The sequence below is a fragment of the Engystomops pustulosus genome, chromosome 9 (assembly GCF_040894005.1).
Source record: "Engystomops pustulosus chromosome 9, aEngPut4.maternal, whole genome shotgun sequence".
NCBI classification, from domain to species: Eukaryota; Metazoa; Chordata; class Amphibia; order Anura; family Leptodactylidae; genus Engystomops; species Engystomops pustulosus.
Genome location: NC_092419.1, coordinates 90,975,502 through 90,988,991, shown reverse-complemented (window position 1 = coordinate 90,988,991; position 13,490 = coordinate 90,975,502). Strand labels below are relative to the sequence as shown.

The following is a 13,490-nucleotide window of genomic DNA, read 5'->3' as shown; positions in this document are numbered from 1 at the left end:
ATATATTGCTTATTGATGGCTTTTCGGCCAATCTGGCAATATACCCGGGTCAGGCAACCAAACCTGACCAGCAGATCCGCTCATCTCTAGTCGCTAACAATGTCTCGAGTCTCATGCAGCTGCAGAATATGCAAGGAAAAGCTGTATTTATATGTCCTTATATAGTAAAATGTGGACCCACTGGATGTATTAGGTGGAACATGGATCAATGGGTCAACATGTTAGGTCCAAATAGCTGCCCAAACCAAAAATAATGCCATATTGGAGCCTTGTTAGGGGTAAAATATACCTTTGTGGCCGAAAACCAATGAAAGGCGAGAATAATTTATCGATCTGTTTATATTGAAGAAAATAGTCCCGCCCCCATTGCACTTGCAGGATTATTTTCAATGTTGAAATATCACAAATGTTAAGTTTTTGCTTTGCACCATTATTATCGCTTAGGGAGACCCTATGATCAATTTAAGGTTTTTTAGTAATTGGGGAACATATTATTTGTGTTGCAGTAAACTAATTAGGTGTATTTGCTATATTTTCATATAAAAAAATTGGGATTATTTATATTTCCTCTGGATGTCGCCTCAAAAATGTACGTATCCAAATTGTGAATGCGCTTGTAACTTTGCCGTTTGCAGATTCTGTATTCCAGAGAATAGATGAAATGTGTATATGAATCGCAGCAAAATGAGTAAATGTTAATTGTTTTGCATTCTGTAAGGTATTATCATTAAAAGAAACAAAGAGAGGCAGTCACACATTCTGGAGATAATTAGCAGGATTCATGTTCATGCTTTTTCCAAGAATGCCACCTAGTGGCTAGTAAGGGAATGGTCATGGCTGGATCAAGACTTTACATCCATAGCAGGGGAATAAAAAAAATAATTTTTCAATTATTTAAATTCTAATTGAATTATTAAATATTATTGATATAAAAAATAACTACTATTAAATAACCTCAGTTTGTGTTCCTACATAAATGTATATATTTTCCATAATTGTACAGCTTATAACCTCCTTGTATCCTTAAAAAAGGGAAAGCCACAATTCAAAATAAAATAATTAGACGTAAAAATAATTTAGAGATATTACAGCTGTCACTAATAAGTTCAGGACGGTCAAACAATGATAATATTTTGCCGGTCGTAAGTCATATGATTGTGGCATAGCGTATGTCCAACTTATAACACGTCTCGGACGACTTTAACGTTTTTTTATTTTTCCTGGTGCTGTATTGAAAAAACATAATTTTTAATAATTCATCAAAATCTAGTTTCCTTGATATTAGGTGTTTATTGTACAATTAAAGTATTTCTCCTTATGGGTGTTAATTAAACTGATCAGAGACGGCCCAACTCCTTGCACCACCAACAACCAGCTTTAAAATGTGGGAACTGAAGATGATCCGTTTTTATGCAGCACCCCCACAGGAGAGATGGCGTATTACATGTTTATTACCCATGTAAAATTATAGGTTGTGTCCCCAGTCCATAGATTTGTTAGGTCCTTCATTGCAAAGTAATTTTTCTGTAGCTAATTAGGGACCCCCCATATAGTCATTCATTCATTCAACCCTGACCAAAAGTAATGGAAGGCAGATTGGAGCCATTTTTATCTTGACTCCAAACCATGTTGGATTCTATTGGAAGGCTCGGATCTGAGACTGACAGCACTTGTCAGTAAAAGCACTGCCCACCTAGCACTTGGCACCCAATTGGCAGACCAAACTGGTTTTACAGGCAAGGAGGATGTAGAGATGTGGAGTCACGTAGGAGGGCAGATTGATTTGACATATTCCCCCAAGATCAAACTCTTTGTGGATCAATTAGAATTCCAGAGCACAGATCAGAGAATGGTGTCAGTACACAAGTTACAGTATATAATACATTAAAGTCCATTTAGATAACTTCTTAGTAATTACATAGGAAGTGTGTGAAGGGAAACCAGGCTAAAGCACTGAAAACTCTGATCGATAGGTAAAGTAATGCAACTGATTGCTACTGCCTTATCGGAGGATGAATGTGAGTTGGGGAAAGTGAGGTCAAAATACAAATACAGGCAGTCCCCAACTTTAGGACACGCAACTTAAAGACCACCCTTATTTACAGACAGTATTATCTGACCACTGTGACCTCTATGGGTGTAACTGTAAGAGTAAAGGTTTCTGAAATTAATCTTTGTTACTCCTGTTACACTGATCTTAGAAATCGGTCCCTGGTGATGTGATGTCACACAGGTGCACGGCTCATTATATACTTGGTCATGTGATGTCACACAGGTGCACGGCTCATTATATCCCTGCTCATGTGATGTCACACAGGTACACGGCTCATTATATACTTGGTCATGTGATGTCACACAGGTGCACGGCTCATTATATTCCTGGTCATGTGATGTCACCCAAGTGCACGGCTCATTATATCCCTGGTCATATGATGTCACACAGGTGCACAGCTTATATCACAGGTCATATGATGTCACACAGGTGCACAGCTCATTATATCCCTGGTCATGTGATGTCACACAGGTGCACCGCTCATTATATCCCTGGTCGTGTGATGTCACCTAAGTGCACGGCTCATTATATCCCTGGTCATATGATGTCACACAGGTGCATGGCTTGTTATATCCCTAGTTATTTGATGTCACACAGGTGCACGGCTCATTGCATCCCTGGTCATGTGATGTCACACAGGTTCACATCTCATTATATCTCTGGTCAAGTGATGTCACACAGGTGCGGGGCTCGTTATATCACAGAGAGTAATCAGACCTGTGTGTTATAACCAACTATACACCTGTGTAACATCACATGACTACAGGAGGTAAACAACAAAGCAGTTGACAACCCCTTTAAGAATGTGTCACTATAGACAACAGATGGCGTAACCCCAATAAACTATACGTAATTATGTAGCTTCATTTCTAGAATGCAGATTTATGAAAAAAGCTTTGAATGCTTTGGTATAACACATTGCTTTTTGTTAAATTCATCGTCTTACTATTCACACCCATTACTATACACAAGTTTGCTTTCTTCCACCCAATATTGAGAATTTTTTTTTTTATATATACTCAATATATTTCCTGTTTTGCCTCTTAGCAAAAGTGAATATGCAAATTATTTTTACCATTAATATTAAATTTTTTTTCCACAAATTTGCACTGATGAACACGATCATTAACAAAGTTTGCGCGTCAGTCACAGCACCGTGTACATATCCCATCTTCTCCTTAGCAATATAACATCTCGAGCCGTTATTTGAGGCCAGCCGACATATACACTCCATAAAACACAAGCTAAAAGGAGACATCAGAGATTGGGGGTGGAAATGTGCAGAGTAGAGGGATTCAGAAGATTAGGAATCTAAATAATTTACAAGACAGCGGAAAGATCACATTCATATTCGGAATGATGGGCTATGATGGAAGACCAGCCTCAAATGACAAGATATTAAAAAGCATCACGGATCTTATAGGAAAACAAATATTCCCTGCTCTTAATGACTGTGCAGGAAAAGCCCATTTGTTCTCATTTGGGATGTAGGATGCTATAGTATGGTCGCTAGCGACGCGGAGGTAGAAAATGAGACTAATGAGCTTTGGCTTTTGGGAGGGAGGAGAAGCTTTTTGCGATGTAAGGCTCTTTATACCGCATCACTTTCAACTGCCTTCTGGGAAAATGATAATGAAATACCGGGTGCCTCAGCATATCAGATGTGTTCCGGGGACCTTCCGCAGAATTGCATCCACACTGTAATATTATGACGCCTATCCATGAGCCCGGGAATAGACGTGCCAAGCCCTGGAACCACTCGGAGAATTCCTAGCTGAAAAATCTAAGTAGCTTAAAAGATTAGATTAACGCAAATATGTATAGTACCAAGAGGCTTGCGACAAGGGGCATCATAGTAGAAGAGAAATCCTAGTAATGGGTGGCTGGCTGATTTGGCTACGGTGCAACTCTCGGCTCTACTACTGCTGGCACAGTTTTACATCCAACTGAGAATTGTAATTACACCAATTCTGTTCCGCACGATGACGGAGAAATGTGTGCACTCTGTGGGTACGAGTAGAGAGTAGTGTTCAATACATCCCTACAAAGTGTATATTAAGGGGGAAAATGCTTTAAAAAAATGGTGGCTCTACTGTAACGCTGGGGTAAGTAAAATAAAACCTTGGGGCATATTCCGTACCGAGGGCCAATTCATATACCAATTTGTGGTCCAGATTACAGGCCACGATGTCTGTACCAAACACAGCTAAGCTGGTCTGAAATTTGATTATAAATTTCTATAATCTGATTTTAGTTCAAGCCCTATTGAAGGTCTCCGGTCTTGTACCTACAGCATCGGTTGAGCATTGGACGGTAGTGTCATAGTGTCAGTCACAGCATCATAGATCATTATGATTTGGTGAGTTTGGTTCAGCCACACCACCAGCGCCAGCACTGGGCATTCCTGGGAAAGTGCCGAGGCCCAGAGCTGTTGGGCAGGGGAGGGGGCACATAAGGCTGTACATAAGGAATCCATCGGGGTGCAGGGGGCTTTATATAAAATAACCTTGAAGGGGTTTTGGTATGATAAGCTAGGGAATATTTTAGGGAACAGGGGACTGTTTTAGTTTCTGAATTTTTAATTCCGCCATGTGAGTTCACTGCAAAGGGGCACACTGAGGCTTTGTCGTCCAGGGGCCTATTGAAACCCGGAGCTGACCCTGCACACCACAATGGATGTAGTTAGACACAGTTTCCCAAACCACATTGCCCACCCAATTGCCCAACATGTGAAGCTAGACTTGTAAGACAAGTATCCGGATGCAAGTTCTTCTATCAAATACTATCTCTCACTTTGACAAGCCTGGTCAGTCCAATGAATACATGGATATCCATTCATTGGGATGGTGCCATGTGTAATACCACATTTAGTCTGTAGTGGCCACTGCAAGGAAAATGAGCAACCAACATCAATATTGACTGTCTGATCCCAAGATCCAGATCTGCAGCAATCAACTCATCATCCCAGTGGCTATTATAATATGAGGCTTTCCTGCTATAGGGCAATTTTTAGCTTGGGAGCAGCGTCCTATAATGTTCATTATCTGACTAAGTAGAACTCTAGCTCTGTTGTATATATTAAATAGTTAAAGCTTCCACAATGGGGGAAGACACTGATGATTGAAATGATCAATTATAGGTATACCGTAATAATTTTGTTGGGGAGGGGGTTGTTAATGAGCACCATTGTTTTTTTCCATTCTAGATAATGGGCAGACTAGGGTTTATAGTGAGGAGACTAGGGCATATACGGTAACGAGACTAGGGCATATACGGTAACGAGACTAGGGCATATACGGTGACGAGACTAGGGCATATACGGTGACGAGACTAGGGCATATACGGTGACGAGACTAGGGCATATGCGGTGACGAGACTAGGGCATATACGGTGACGAGACTAGGGCATATACGGGGACGAGACTAGGGCATATACGGTGACGAGACTAGGGCATATACGGGGACGAGACTAGGGCATATACGGGGACGAGACTAGGGCATATACGGGGACGAGACTAGGGCATATACGGGGACGAGACTAGGGCATATACGGTGACGAGACTAGGGCATATACGGGGACGAGACTAGGGCGTATATACGGGGACGAGACTAGGGTATATATACTAATGAGACTAGGGCATATACGGTGACGAGACTAGGGCATATACGGGGACGAGACTAGGGCATATACGGGGACGAGACTAGGGCATATACGGTGACGAGACTAGGGCATATACGTGACGAGACTAGGGCGTATATACGGGGACGAGACTAGGGCGTATATACGGGGACGAGACTAGGGCATATACGGTGACGAGACTAGGGCATATACGGGGACGAGACTAGGGCGTATATACGGGGACGAGACTAGGGTATATATACTAATGAGACTAGGGCATATACGGGGACGAGACTAGGGCATATACGGGGACGAGACTAGGGCGTATACGGGGACGAGACTAGGGCGTATATACGGGGACGAGACTAGGGTATATATACTGACGAGACTAGGGCATATATACGGGGACGAGACTAGGGCGTATATACGGGGACGAGACTAGGGTATATATACTGACGAGACTAGGGCATATATACGGGGACGAGACTAGGGCGTATATACGGGGACGAGACTAGGGCGTATATACGGGGACGAGACTAGGGCGTATATACGGGGACGAGACTAGGGCGTATATACGGGGACGAGACTAGGGTATATACGGGGACGAGACTAGGGCGTATATACGGGGACGAGACTAGGGCGTATATACGGGGACGAGACTAGGGCGTATATACGGGGACGAGACTAGGGCGTATATACGGGGACGAGACTAGGGCGTATATACGGGGACGAGACTAGGGCGTATATACGGGGACGAGACTAGGGCGTATATACGGGGACGAGACTAGGGTATACTAACATATATAGTAGCAAGACTAACGTATATAGCTACAAGGTGAGAGAATATAGGGAGGAGATGAGAGAATATCCCAGACAAGAGTATATGGTGCCACACCCTCAACATGGGGAATGATAAGGACTATGAGGAATAATAGAAATTACACAGATAATCCAGCATTATATCATAGAAAAGGTTCTCTATAGATACAGAGGCACACATATATATATATATCCATGCTCATTTTGTGCAGAGTAATTTTCTTAACGTGTGACTTTCTTCTTATGTGTAATGTGTGATATTCTAGTTATTTTTATGTACAGCTTTCGAGCTGGAGAGATGTCTGGTCCATCTGTTGTCTGTGCTTTTCTTGCAGTGAATGTTTTCATTTTTGTCACTTGCCTCTGCAAAGCCTTTTACAGTCGTCTCTCCTGGATGGTTTTACAAAGCCCCGGTAGACGTTGCTCCGCTTTGATTCCTCTAGGGTTCCTGACCTCTACACCCTCATCACCTCTATTTCTGGAATGAAAGGGTCCTTCCTTCCTGTGGCCTATTATAAGTCAAGAAACTTTATAGTGAAGGCGCTTCTCCTGATTCCTGTACAGAAGAGAACTTTACAGAGAAGGCAAAATCATCTAAAACAATGTAGAATAAAGTGATTTTGTTACAGGCGGTAGGTGCTGTATGCTTATAGGTGCTATAAACTTAAAGGGATTCTGCTGATCATGCAACACCTTTGTATCTTTATCACTTACTTGCAGATTTATTGAGTATGTCACCGCTTCTTGACCAGTTAGGTAAGGAACAAGTTCTGTAGCTTAATGTGAATGGGGTCAGTGTCAAGAACCATCATGGTACATGGAAAAACTGTTAAAAAACTCAAGATCACCAGATCAAGGCTTAAAAACCAAGCACACAGACATACTGGTGTGCGCCCCCTCTGGCAGAATGGGCTGTTCTTTTAGCTTCATATGCTCTTGTTTTTTTGTTTTTTTTAAAGAAGGATTTAAAAATTATGCAAACGAGCCTGAGAGGCTCCAGGCTCCATTAACTCCCAACCATTATTTGCATAATTTTAAAAGCCAGGACATAAGAAGCCAGAGGGGGCGCACCCAGTATGTCAGTGTGTTTGGTCTACAATACTTGATCTGGTGATAAAGGTTCTTTAACAGTTTTTCCATATACAACGCTAGTTCTCGACACTGACCCATTCACATTTATTCAGGAGAGGCTGAACTTATTTTTAGAGAATTAGCAGGATCCCTTACTGTCTAAACCTCGACAATCAATGAGAGATTTACCATTGCTTTTAATGCTGAGGATATTTGAAGGTCAGGATTACAATAGGTGGGGTGTCAAAATCAGCTCTCTTAGGGCCGACTCGCGGCAGGGGGGACGTGTCCAAGAAATGGCTCAAAATTCTCTTACCGCTCTCACCAAAATGAAGCTGGCCGACCTCCATTGTCCTATTTGCCAACCATTTTTGTTGGGATTACATTCGTTTTTTTTTTCTTTAGCAACAATCCCAACGGATTTCTCTTAGGGCTCATTCACATGGCCATTTTGAGGGCAGTGATCTGGTTGCATGATTTGCCCCCATAGACCTCTATGGCTCCCAGTCATGGTGCAGTAAGCACACGGTGTGTCACCGCATTGTGACGGAGTTGGGCAGCCGCGCAACAAAACATAGGACATGTTCTATATTTTTGCAGATATGTGGGGTAACCACTAGTCTTCCTATGGAGCAAGAAGGGTCGAAGAGCACTCACCCCTCTTCCTCCAAGCCCTTTGCTCGCCTGGGATCTGGTCTGGGTGAGCACATGGATGAGCCCTTAATTTGACCTGAAAATTTGTACAAACCCCACCCAGAAGTGGGTTGTCTCGATCAAGATAGGTTGGTCCTATTTAAATTGGCTAATTAGGGGCAGCTGCAAACTGCCATGGGTCCTGGGGTGATGCCACACATGGCGTTTTTGGTCCATTTTTAAACATCCGTTTTTGGCTGTTTACAACCTGTTTATCTATTAAGATAATTCGGACCAAAAACGCCATGTGTGGCATCACCCTAAGTATTATAGCCCTACAGGTCTGGAAATCACTTCCTACATCTGGAACTAGAATCATCTTCTTAGGGAATGGAGGATGTGTCCCTTCTGTGGTTTCAGGACCCTTGGAGGACCTTCCTTGGTGCAGCTCATATCATCTTCTTTTTTTTTTTTTTTGTATGGGTTATGGTTTATTTCTAACCATGGACATGACATGTATAGTTCTGCGCAGAAACTATAGACACAACATATATAGCATTTTTAGGTTTAGTCCATGCCCGTGATCGTAGAAACCAGTCTTCAGTGTGACATTTAGGACCATATCAATAAAATATTCTTTGTTTAGTGGTGACAAAACAATACAGAAAGGGAATACGAGAAAGGAGAAAAAAAAACGTTTGGGAATTACCGCCGATGACAACATTTGATACATTAAAGACAGCCTTAATTGGGCACTGTGACTGGTGTCTCATTATGGCATATAAAACAAGCCCCGTCTACCTATGTATCCTTTGTTAATGAATTATACCCAGGGTCTATGGAGACTTCTCACCCTTTGTTTAATATATCAGTCAGATGAATCAGGGACTTCCTTGCACCTCTAAGGTTTCATTGCTTTGTCTTCTATAAGGCCCATTGTTTCCCTATATAATGAGTTATATATCATAACCAAAGGCTCATTTGTGTTTTGTTCTATGTATTATCATTGAGGTCCGAAGTGTCAACCTTATTCATCACAATTGTGTCTTTTTGCAGCTTTAAGAATATTGTTTGGTTAAAAAAAAAATTCAATAACATGTTTCCATTCTTCTATGAACTGAGTATAAGAATGTGATGTTGTAATGTGCAGTATATAGGATGAAGTAAAATATAGCACACTATTGTAAAGGGGGTTATATACAGACAGTCCCTGGGTTACGTACAAGATGGGTTCCTTGGCTTTGTACTTAAGTTGAATTTGTATGTAAGTCGGAACTGTATATTTTGTAATTGTAGCTCCAGACAAAAAAAATGTCTGCCCCAGTGACAATTGGATTTTCTAAATTTTTTGCTGTAATGGGACCAAGAATTATCAATAAAGCTTCATTACAGACACATTACAGCTGATTATTGCAGTCTGGGAGTAAAGTAACATCCAGAGAGCTTCACCAGAGGTCACAGTGGGCAGAGGGGTCCGTCTGTAACCAGGGGGTCGTCTGCAAGTCTGGTGTCCTTAAGTAGGGGACCGCCTGTATGTCTATTTGGTGTGTTACAAAAAACAAGGGCAGACCCAAAGTTTGAAATCTGGATTGGTGGAGGCAAACTTCCAAATTGTTGTTTTTAGCTACTAGCCATGGACTGGCCATGGGGACACTAAAACTTGAAAGTCTGGTCCGCTCATCTCTATTCATGGCAATAAAATTTGTGCAGGTTTTACAATGGCATAAAGTTGGGTCTCCTTCTTGGGACGTTGCATCTCAAATAGGAGATATTGACGCAATCACATGACGCCCAAGTAGCCAATCAAAACATGACTTTCAGGCAGGGCCGGCTCCAGGTTTTAGTGGGCCCCTGGGCGACAGAGCCTTAGTGGGCCCCTCCGTGGGCCGCCCTCCAGTGGCCACACTTCCCCCCCCCCTCCCCACACACTGACCACCCCCCCTCCCCTGCGGACACACTGACCACCCCCCTCCCCTGCGGACACACTGACGCCCCCAACCTCCCCCTGTGGACACACTGACCCCCCCCAACCTCCCCCTGCGGACAAACTGACCCCCTCACCCCCCCCCCTGCGGACACACTGAACCCCCCCCCTGCTGACACAATGACCCCCCCCGCTGACACACTGACCCGCTTCTCCCCCTGTATACACAGTGACCCCATCTCTCGCCCCGCGGAGACACTGACCCCCCCTCGCCCCCTGTATACACACTGACCCCATCCCTCCCCCCTCCCCCTTTGGACACACTGAAACCCCCAGAAGGACAGAAGTATTTTACCTGTCCTGGTTCCCCCGGCGCAGCACCTGCAGCTGTCTTCGGCCTGGGCCTCCCGTACGCGCCGGCTCTGAAGCCGGCACACGTGACCTGATGACGTCATCATGTGCGCCGGCTTCAAAGCCGTCGCATACCCTGCGGAGCGCCGCATCATGGGAACCGGGACAGGTGAGTTTTAGATTCTGCCTCTATGCTGCGCTCCCGACCAGCGCAGCATAGAGGCAGAAAAATGATCGATCCGGATGGTGATCAATTGTACCAGTGTCTCATAGACACTGGTACAATTGATCCGGGGGCCCGAGTGGGCCCCTCCAGTACCCCGGGGCCCCGGCACTTGCCCGGGTTGGCCGGGTGCTGGCGCCGGGCCTGCTTTCAGGGCATAAGTCCGCAAGTAAAAGTGCAGCGGCCATTGACTATCCAACTTTTTTTCATATGGAAGCGTTCCCCAAAAACATTCCTGCATTTACCAAACTCTTCCTCGGCCCCAAATATAGTTGGGGATGATCCATCCAAAAACCTGCCAAACTAAATATCAGGGACATAGTACTCTACCAGAGTATTAGGTAATATAGAAAGTAGGAAAATGATCAGCCATAAGCCAACAATGGCTGTAACCGACTATGGTTTCAGCAGATACCCGTCCAGATGTTATTTACCAGATGTTAGGAATAGCGATATGGTAGATCCATCTCTGTGGATGGTGCGCTCCTCTAAGTAAGCTATGCTCTATGCTGTATGGTTACTCTTCCACTGTAAGGCCCCTTCTCCACTGGCGTTTTTCACGCGCGAGTTCTGCGCGTGCATTTGACGCTCAGAACTCGCATTGCACTCTGTCCCATTGTATTCAATGGGTCTTTCTCCATTAGCGTGGTTTTTAACGCGCGTGCTTGCGTTCGTTTGCACGCCCCATTCAAGTCTATGGAGATGCATCAAGAACGCATTGCACTCGCAATCATTGCAAGTGCAATGCGAGTGCAATGCGTTTTAAACGTAAGGGTTGCTAGGTGACCAGAATAACATTATTTCCCCTGCTCGCGATCGAGCATTTAATTAAAAAAACACAATGAAGAACAGTGAAGAATAGAATAAAATCATTGTACACAGTGAACACAGTGACCACAGGATCATTTAAGATAAAAACACAGTGCAGAACACAGTGCAGAATAGATTACAGATGTTCAGCACATCTGCTTACTTGTCGGGAGATACGCGCGGAACGGTGCGAACAAAATAGCATGTGAAGAACAATATATATGTGTGAAGAACACATTGCAGATGTATTTAAACATCTGCAATGTGTTCTTCACACATATATATTGTTCTTCACATGCTATTTTGTTCGCGCCGTTCCGCGCGTATCTCCCGACAAGTAAGCAGATGTGCCGAACATCTGTAATCTATTCTGCACCTTGTTCTGCACTGTGTTTTTATCTTAAATGATCCTGTGGTCACTGTGTTCACTGTGTACAATGTTTTTATTCTATTCTTCACTGTTCTTCACATCTGCTAAATTGTCGGGAGATAATATACGCGCGGAACAGTGAAGAATAGATCGCCGATGTTTGCAAATTATCAGAAGACATTATTTTTCAATTAAATAACACATTTTAATCCCAAACCATGGTCCCTTTGAAATATGCTCGAGTCTCCCATTGAATCGCGCGTCAAAAATGCGCCGAAAACGCAAAAAAAACGCAAATTACTCCAAGGAAAAATGGAACAAAAACGCAGCCAAAACGTCAGTTTTTCACGCATTGCACCCTGACGTGAAACGCAACGCTAGTGTGCAAGAGGCCTAATAGTCTTTTATCAGAAAAATATACAAATGAGTAGCGCGCCGTATATAAAGGTGGTGCTAGCTTCATCTGTTTTGCGATATCTGTTTATAAGGAACTGGTTCAGACAACAAGGTAATATTCCTTTTTTTATTCTTAGCTACGGATATGGATGTGTTTTAAAGTGGTTGTGTCAAGTTTGATTCTTATCCCCTATCCACCAATTTGGTCAGTGGTGATCCCACAGCTGGAATCCCTATTGATCACCAGAATTGACCTCCAATTGAATGAAGAGGCAGGCATCCTACATTCATTACAATGGGAGCATTAAAAATTGCTGAGCACAGCGCTCAGATATTTCTGGCCATCACATAGAGATGCATGTATGGGATTGCTGTTCTCTTGATTTAGGGGGGGGGGGGCTAGTTCTCACTAATTGAATGAATATGTGGCCTACTGCTGCATTCATTAATAGGGGAGCATCAGCACTTGGATATCTCTGGCAATCACATAGAGATACACGAATGGGATCCCTGTTTTCTTGATTGGGGGGTCCGATTTTCACTTATTGAATGAAGACAGCTTAAGTATTTGTCTTACTGCTCCATTCATTACTAGGGGAGCAAAGGAAATTGCTGAGCACAGCGCTCGGGTACTTGCATAGATAGAGGAACACAAATGGAATCCCTGTTCTCTTATTGGGGGGGGGGGGGTTGTCCATTCTTGTGTTTGGTGGGAATTGGTTGAGCAGTCAGACCCAAATTGATCAGCGGGTTCTCCTTTACCCTGTTGGGATAACCCCTTCAGTAGTAGTCATTAGCCCCTATCCCCAGAAAATGGAAAATGACCCTCATGGAAATTTATAGTTTACTCATTGGCTCTTAAACTAATATTTTAGTTTGTGGCATATATAAAAATATGAAATTTATCTCTATATATGGAGGCATTTACCCTAAAATCTATAAAGCTTGGAGCAAAAATGACATCTGTTCCTTTGTGTCAATTTTTCCTATTATTTGTCATTTGCTTGCACAGATTCATTGAGGAGCGTTACTGTCTGTATAATGTGCAGGGTCATCCCTGACTTGGCTTGGTTTCCATTGTGACAGATTTCATCGCTGAATGGATATAAATAGGTATATGATCTAGAATGAGAAGTGTGAGTAGCGAGGCGTCCTCCCTGTCGCTACGTGCTCCGTGCACTCTCGGCTGCCGGGTCCTGCAGGTTGGATTTCTGCCTTGGCT

General features: G+C 43.4%; 1 protein-coding gene across 4 annotated transcripts in view; it reads left to right on the top strand.

Moving 5' to 3' along the window:
* The window catches only part of DENND1A (DENN domain containing 1A), a 458,345-nt gene that overhangs the window by 326,730 nt on the left and 118,125 nt on the right, over positions 1 to 13,490 (top strand). The window lies entirely within an intron of this gene.